We start from the raw sequence: 8,220 nt of genomic DNA, 5'->3' as shown, positions 1-8,220 counted from the left end.
CATGTTTGTCAATATTAGTGATCAAAACTATATGTCTTGATTTCTAGTACACTTATGTCTAAGTCTAGGATAGTTAGGAATAGTTGAGCTCTAGATTTCATGGCGATTATCTTGCAAAGATGAAGAACTACTCAAGGAACAAGCGGAACTTCATCCGACCAAAAGGTATGTGGAGACTTGAACTCATCTTGTCACTCAAAAGTCTATCTACTCTATCTCCTGATCTTGAGACAAAATTCGTATAAGTATGATAGTTTTCATACATACACATTTGCTATTTCGACCCGAGTTTACTCGCCTATCTTAGGTACGCGTACCCATACGCGTGCTGGCGGAACTTTTTCACCCGAAAAAGTCTGCTGAGTATGGAAACTAAAACCAACTCAAAATCCGGTAGCTAAGGTACGTATACCCTACGCGTACCCAAGCTAGTTATTTCTCAAATCGGTAGTTCATGGATTTAAAACAATAAATTATAAGGAATGCAATCTTTGCAAACCGTGGGTATATTGTGCATGAATTGATTCAAATGAATCAAACCGATTTTGTTTCAATTGTGTATATGTATAATGACCTAAGCAATTGAACAACTCTTGAACTAGTTCTTATGAGTCATTTGAACTAGTATGCGAAAGATGAATACGGTTAATATGAAAGCACTCATATGGCTAACCAGTGGTCAACCATTTGTGAACCAACCAATGTACACGTTTAGGTACGGTTACTCAAACCTAAATAAATACATTTCATTTGTGTGTGACAAGCTAAGTTTCGATCTAACGGTTGAAAGATATTAGCTTGGATAAATCAGGTTTTTCATCTAACGGTGATTATTGAATGCTTTGTTACCAAGGTAACTTAGATTGCAAACCCTGATTTGAAAAATATATAAGGAGACGTCTAGCAACTGGGAAAAACTAATCCCCACACCTCCTATGTGATACTAGTTGGTTTGCTAGAGTCGATTCTCCTTTAATCGTAGGTTTCTTCTCGAGACCCTGTCGATTAACGACTGAAAGACTTCATTGGGATTGTGAGGCCAGACGAAACTACTTCTCTTGTAGTTGAGCGATCTGATCTTGCCATTTTCTATCGTACGAGTTCAATTGAATAATTGACTTGAGATTATATATCCGATAGGGCAAGATAAAAAGAAATCACAAACATCTTCGTCTCATCGTTTGTGATTCCACAATATCAGGTTTCGCTACCATACGATTTAGATTACTGTGAGGTGATTGATAATACTAGGCTATTCTTAGGGAATATAAGTCCGGTTTATCAATTGGTTCTTGTTCACCTTGATTTTTATCAATAGACAGAACAAAACTTTTAGGTTTATCTGTGGGAGACAAATTTATCTATCCTTGTAGACTTTTCTGTGTGATACAGATTTTTTTATTAAAGTCTTCGACTTTGGGTCATAACAACTCTTGGTTGTGGGTGAGATCATCTAAGGGAATCAAGTGTGTAGTATCCTGCTGAGAACAGAGACGTAAGGAGCGAAATTGTACCTTGAATCAGTGTGAGATTGATTAGGGTTCAACTACAGTCCAGACCGAAGTTAGTTTGTAGTAGGCTAGTGTCTGTAGCGGCTTAATACAGTGTGATGTTCAATCTGGACTAGATCCCGGGGTTTTTCTGCATTTGCGGTTTCCTCGTTAACAAAATTTCTGGTGTCTGTATTATTTCTATTCCGCATTATATTTTGTTATATAATTGAAATACCACAGGTTGTGCGTTAAGATCAATCAATTAGAATATACAACATTTGGTTGTTGATTTAAATTGATTGACACTTGGATATTGGTCTCTGGTACCATCCAAGTTTATCTCTCTAGTATTTGATGAAGACTCGCAGATTTCCATTTGCTTGAGTATAGATCAAATCGAGAGATTGAGATATTAACTCTTTGATATACTTTTATCTAGATTGAATCTGACTGTCTAGTTGATTCTCTAGAAAGTATATTGGTTAGTCCATCCAGATTCCTAACCGAAATATTGGGTGACCTTATAAGTATGTGTTTGTAGCGATCTGATTATAGACGAGTCTATCTCTAATAACGTACCAGTTCAGAAATTACCAGATGATTCTAAAATATTGGATTCACCTGAGAGAATTGTCACATCTAAGTCAATATCTAAACATTCTTTTGATGTAAAAATTGTTGATTGGGAAACTCTCCTAGAAGAACAGTTGGATGAACTTTCTGATGAAGGTGATTCAGATATTGATAGAGATGTTGATGAGGAAGTCTCAGAGTATGTTAAGTTTTTGGATTCGTGGAATATGAAGAAGATTACAACTTCTCATGTCTCACCTCTTCTGACTCCTCTCTGTCGAGAAAACAAGAAATTGAGAAGATGTTACGCAGGTGTTTATTTTTCGAATCGTTCTAACGAATCGATCCTCAAGGATTCTGAGGAAAACCTACGTACGAAGTCACTTGAATGTGATAATCTTTATCAAAAGTACTTTTTGTTGGAAGAGAAACTTGCAGAATCTGAAGCAAGGTTTAACTCTCAACAAATTAGTTTTGATGACAGAGAAAGTGCTTGTCTCGCTCGAGAAAAACGCCTTGAGGATGATTTAGCTGTTGCTCTTGATAAAATCAAGATGTTGGAAGATGACTTGAAAAAGTTCAATACTAGTTCAAGCAAATTAACCATTATGCTAGGAGCAAGTAAAAATCATCGTGATACACGAGGATTGGGCTATAAGGGAATAGATGCTCCAAGTACTAGCAAAGAGGTAAAATTTGTCAAGGCTAGTGATTCTTCTCAACAAAAGGTTTCCACTGATGGAAAAAGTGAAATACCTTCACCGGCAGTTAAGGTTCGAAAGAGCAAAGTATATCAACCTCCAAAGTCAGCACATACGGATCGAGGTAAGAACATTCCTTATGTTTGCCATTATTGCGGAAATAAAGGTCACCTGGAAAGGAGATGTCGTTTCCGTATAAGTAATGAGGAACTTCATGATGTTCTTGTTTGGGCATCACAAGAAGTTGTGAAACCAAGATCATATGTTAAGGATAATTCCCTTAATGCTACAGGTTGTAACTGTCCAACCTTTAGGCAAAGGAATCAGTGTTGTGATAAACCTATTTTTGCCTATAAACATCATATGAATACTTTTCACAATCGTAATAGTTATCAAAAGGATAACTTAGTAAAGACGAAGATAAGATCCGATGTTCCCATTTGGAGAAAGACTAACTTGCAAAAGAATAGTCAATTCAATCCTCCTTCGAGAAATATTGAAGAAAGTAACGGGAAGAAGGTTCCAATTGTTTTTAAACGCACTCATAAGTGGGTTCCAAAGAAAGTCAATGACACTTTGAGTGTGAAAAGGAATGATCTCCCAGAAAATTCCATGACTATGGAGAAGGCAGTATCCATGATGTTGGAACTTAAAGAGTTCTTTGGAAAGATGGATTTGGATGTGAAAGGTTCTAAAAGTGATCTCTTTCATGATAATCCAAAAGTCACTTGTGGTGAGCAAGACATTGTTCACCTCAACACAACTTGAGTGTGTTTTAAGTGCATCCTCACCAAGGAATGTCATGTTATGTATACGGTGAGGGAATCACGAAAATTGGGGCACACAGATTATGTATGGTAAGGCTGTAGAATTCAATTGGATTCATCTAAAAAGGTATGTCTATAAACTTTAGAAAGATTTGTGCTTTTATTTGCTTAGAGAACTTATAATGATTCACATACCTTTCTTATCGTTCTTTTCTATCTAACTTGATCTGTGTTTAAGGTTCTTAAATGTTTAGGTTTGAAAATAATAGTTCGGGATGTTTGGAATACATGGTACACATACCAGGTATGCATAACATCATTTAAAATCAAAATTCGGGAGTTTAGGTACGCATACCCGTTTGCATACTGCTCCAAGATACGAAAATATGTTTGCAAACCCGTATGCATACTTGATGTCGATATTCGGTAAATTTGTTTTGGCCGTAACTTCTTCGTCCGAATTCGGAATGACCTCATTATTTTTCCATTCTCTTCTTCTTTGAATTATCTTCAAAATGGTGATGAGAAATCCTAAATGTGAATGAGTTGAGGTTGGTCTTTGTCTCGTATCTTGTTTTTGAGTGTTTTGCTCCGTTTCGTCGCACTTGTTCTACTGGACACTTGGATTCTTGGAGTAATTCTCTTATAAGCTCATTTGTAGATTTTACAAGAATGATGTTGGTTAATCACAAAGAAGGAAGTTCAAGAATAGGCAGTAGTACGCATTGCTATGGGATTCTTGAATGTTCATCTTATGTGAACTATGATGCATGGTCTTTAATGACTTTGTATGTTCTTATTTATTAAGAAAATCTTTTTATACGCTTTTGGTAACCATTCTTGGTGTAGATCCGTGCGAAAAAGATTGATTCTACCTTCTAAGGACAAAGATTGATTTTTGCAGTATTAACATTTATGGTTTTATATATTGCAAAATGTTATGGGATATGTGTGTTTGCGTCCGTGAACTATTATTGTCCCATACGATGTCAAAAGTTATCTCTTTCATATGTCGATATCCATGTATTGATACAAGATCGATGAACTTTTGACAAACAAAAGTTAAGCCTATTATGTCATTTATTGATGTAAGATAGGTTAAAATCTTTTGTCTACAAAGATTATATCTATTATATGTCGTTATGCAAATAGTGATGAGAATATAATGAAGCTTTGTATATGCCGCAATATTGATCGTTCCCTAATCCATATTTTATGTGTATACTGCAATGCTCCAGAAGTTTTTCTTGTGTTGAGCATAAGATGATTGAGTTAATCATTCTTTTATGGTGAACTTAGTCGTAGCTCCGTAAGCTCTCTTATGTCGAGCATTTCCAAATAGATTAATCATAGATTCGTTTGTGATTATTTTGGTTATCTATTCCGATTAAATTAATCATGGGTTCTCTTGTGGTTAGTTTAATTGAGAATTTTGGATATAGAAAATCATTTCTTTATGGTTTTTGGTGTCCAATAAAATCTTTATTTTCTTGTAAAAGTAAGGTCGCTCTTGTTGTTCTCTTGGGAATGACATCAAATGGGGGAGAGTTCTTTTGAACTTGCGCTTAATTTCAATATCTTTGTGGGGAGTGCGGCTGTGGAATTATTTATGAGTTATCTTGTATCTTTATAAACTCCTTGATGAATGCATTTAGCTTCGACTTTATGATTGCATCTAAATAAGTTGATATGTACTTTTCTTTGGTCTTGAAGCGTCTTCGTGGAAATTTCATTAGGATCCTGTTTTCGTACCATTGCCAATTTTATTGACAAAAAGGGGGAGAATTAATGTGTAGTTCACACTACAAATACATATGATTTACGTGCTTTACGGGTCATTATGTAAGGGGGAGTGGTTTTCATGTTGAGACGAAAGTATTGACTAAGGGGGAGTGATACATATCACCATAGTATTGTTGTCGAAGTTGTGATATGAGAACTTTGATGTTGTGTAATAATACTATGACACCGTATAACAATGATCGAGAGTTTTTGTTTTCTCATTGTTATGGCTACGGAACTTCAACAACTATGATGCTGAATTGAACATCTATGGAGTCATGGGAATACTTAGAAAAGACGAAGTTTTCAAGTAACGTTGAAGCACCAAGAAGATCAAGCATGTGGACGAGAAACTACAAAGTTTTATTTATTTTATAATCCATATGTATTGATAGTTTTGTCACTAAAATTGACAAAGGGGGAGATTGTTAAAGCATTGCTCGGTCGAACTCGCATGCGTTTCTATCTCAAGCATGTTTGAGAATATTAGTGATCAAAACTATATGTCTTGATTTCTAGTATACTTATGACTAAGTCTCGATTTAGGATAGTTAGGAATAGTTGAGCTCCAGACTCCATGGCGATTATCTTGCAAAGACGAAGAACTACTCAAGAAACCAGTGGAACTTCATCCGACCAAAAGGTATATGGAGACTTGAACTCATCTTGTCACTCAAAAGTATATCTACTCTATCTCCTACTCTTGAGACAAAAGTCGTATAAGTATGATAGTTTTCATACATACGCATTTGCTATTTCGAGCTGAGTTTACTCGCCTATCTTTTTCTCGAAATATGTGTTGGTAAGATTTTGCTTTAACCATCTTCATCTTTACCTGTGATGAATGTCATGATGACGTTTCAATCTTGAAAATAGCTTTGATGATGATAGTCGATTCTTTATGTCTAATGACTGTTATAACATTATAGAAGAATGTTTCAACGATTGAAATGTAGAGTTGAGAATATGTAACCACCTATGGATGTAAGCATATAGTATGTTCGCACATTAGTGTATAAATCCATGTGCCGGAAACCAAGTGCGTGCATATGTGTGCATGCGGTATTGGTGAAGGAAACAGGTTGGGTACGCGTACCCGTACGCGTACTGGCGGAAATTCACGTCCGTGGAATTCTGCCGAGTTTGAAGTTTACGAACTCAAAAACCAGTCACCTTAGGTACGCGTACCCGTACGCGTACTGGTGGAACTTTTTCACCCGAAAAAGTCTGCTGAGTTTGGAAACTAAAACCAACTCAAAATCCGGTAGCTAAGGTACGCATACCCCTACGCGTTCCCAAGCTATTTATTTCTCAAATCGGTAGTTCATGGACTTAAAACAATAAATTATAAGGAATGAAATTTTGCAAACCGTGGGTATATTGTTCATGAATTGATTCAAATGAATCAACCGATTTTGTTTCAATTGTGTCTATGTATAAAGACCTAAGAAATTGAACAACTCTTGAACTAGTTCTTATGAGTCATTTGAACTAGTTATGAGAAAGATGAATAAGGTTAATATAAAAGCACTCATATGGCTAACCATTGGTCAACCATTTGTGAACCAACCAATGTACGCATTTAGGAATGGTTACTCAAACCTAAATAAATAAATTTCATTTGTGTGTGACAAGCTAAGTTTCGATCTAACGGTTGAAAGATATTAGCTTGGATAAATCAGGTTTTTCATCTAACGATGATTATTGAATGCTTTGTTAACAAGGTAACTTAGATTGCAAACCATGATTTGAAAACTATATAAGGAGACGTCTAACAACTGTGCATAACGAATCCCCACACCTCCTGTGTGATACTAGTTAGTTTGCTAGAGTCGATTCTCCTTTAATCGTAGGTTTCTTCTCGAGACCCTGTCGATTAGCGACTGAAAAACTTCATTTGGATTGTGAAGCCAGACAAAACTATTTCTCTTGTAGTTGAGCGATCTGATCTTGCCATTTTCTATCGTACGAGTTCAATTGAATAATTGACTTGAGATTATATCTCCGATAGGGAAAGATAAAAAGAAATCACAAACATCTTCGTCTCATCGTTTGTGATTCCACAATATCTAGTTTCGCTACCATACAATTTAGGTTATTGTGAGGTGATTGATAATACTAGGATGTTCTTCGGGAATATAAGTCCGGTTTATCAATTGGTTCTTGTTCACCTTGATTTTTATCAAAAGACAGAACAAAACTTTTAGGTTTATCTGTGGGAGAAAAATTTATCTATCTTTGTAGACTTTTCTGTGTGATACAGATTTGTTTATTAAAGTCTTCGACTTTGGGTCGTAGCAACTCTTGGTTGTGGGTGAGATCAGCTAAGGGAATCAAGTGCGTAGTATCCTCCTGGTATCAGAGATGTAAGGAGCGCAACTGTACCTTGAATCAGTGTGAGATTGATTAGGGTTCAACTACAGTCCAGACCGAAGTTAGTTTGTAGTAGGCTAGTGTCTGTAGCGGCTTAATGCAATATGGTGTTCAATCTGGACTAGGTCCCGGGGTTTTTCTGCATTTGCGGTTTCCTCGTTAACAAAAATTCTGGTATCTGTATTATTTCTATTCCGCATTATATTTTGTTATATAATTGTAATATCACAGGTTGTGCGTTAAGATTAATCAATTAGAATAACCAACCTTTGGTTGTTGATTTAAATTGACTGACACTAGGATATTGGTCTTCGGTACATCTAAGTTTATCTCTCTATTATTTTATAAAGACTCGCGGATTTCCATTTGCTTGAGTATAGATCAAATCGAGAGATTCAGATATTAACTCTTTGATATACTTTTATCTAGATTGAGTCTGACTGTCTAGTTGATTCTCTAGAAAGTATATTGGAGTTAGTCCATACAGATTGCTAATCGAAATATTGGGTGGGTTGTTAGACCCCCGCACTT

Source organism: Papaver somniferum, chromosome 9 (genome assembly GCF_003573695.1).
Source record: "Papaver somniferum cultivar HN1 chromosome 9, ASM357369v1, whole genome shotgun sequence".
Taxonomy (NCBI): domain Eukaryota; kingdom Viridiplantae; phylum Streptophyta; class Magnoliopsida; order Ranunculales; family Papaveraceae; genus Papaver; species Papaver somniferum.
The sequence above is the reverse complement of the archived record's forward strand: the minus strand, read 5'-3'. Positions refer to the sequence as shown.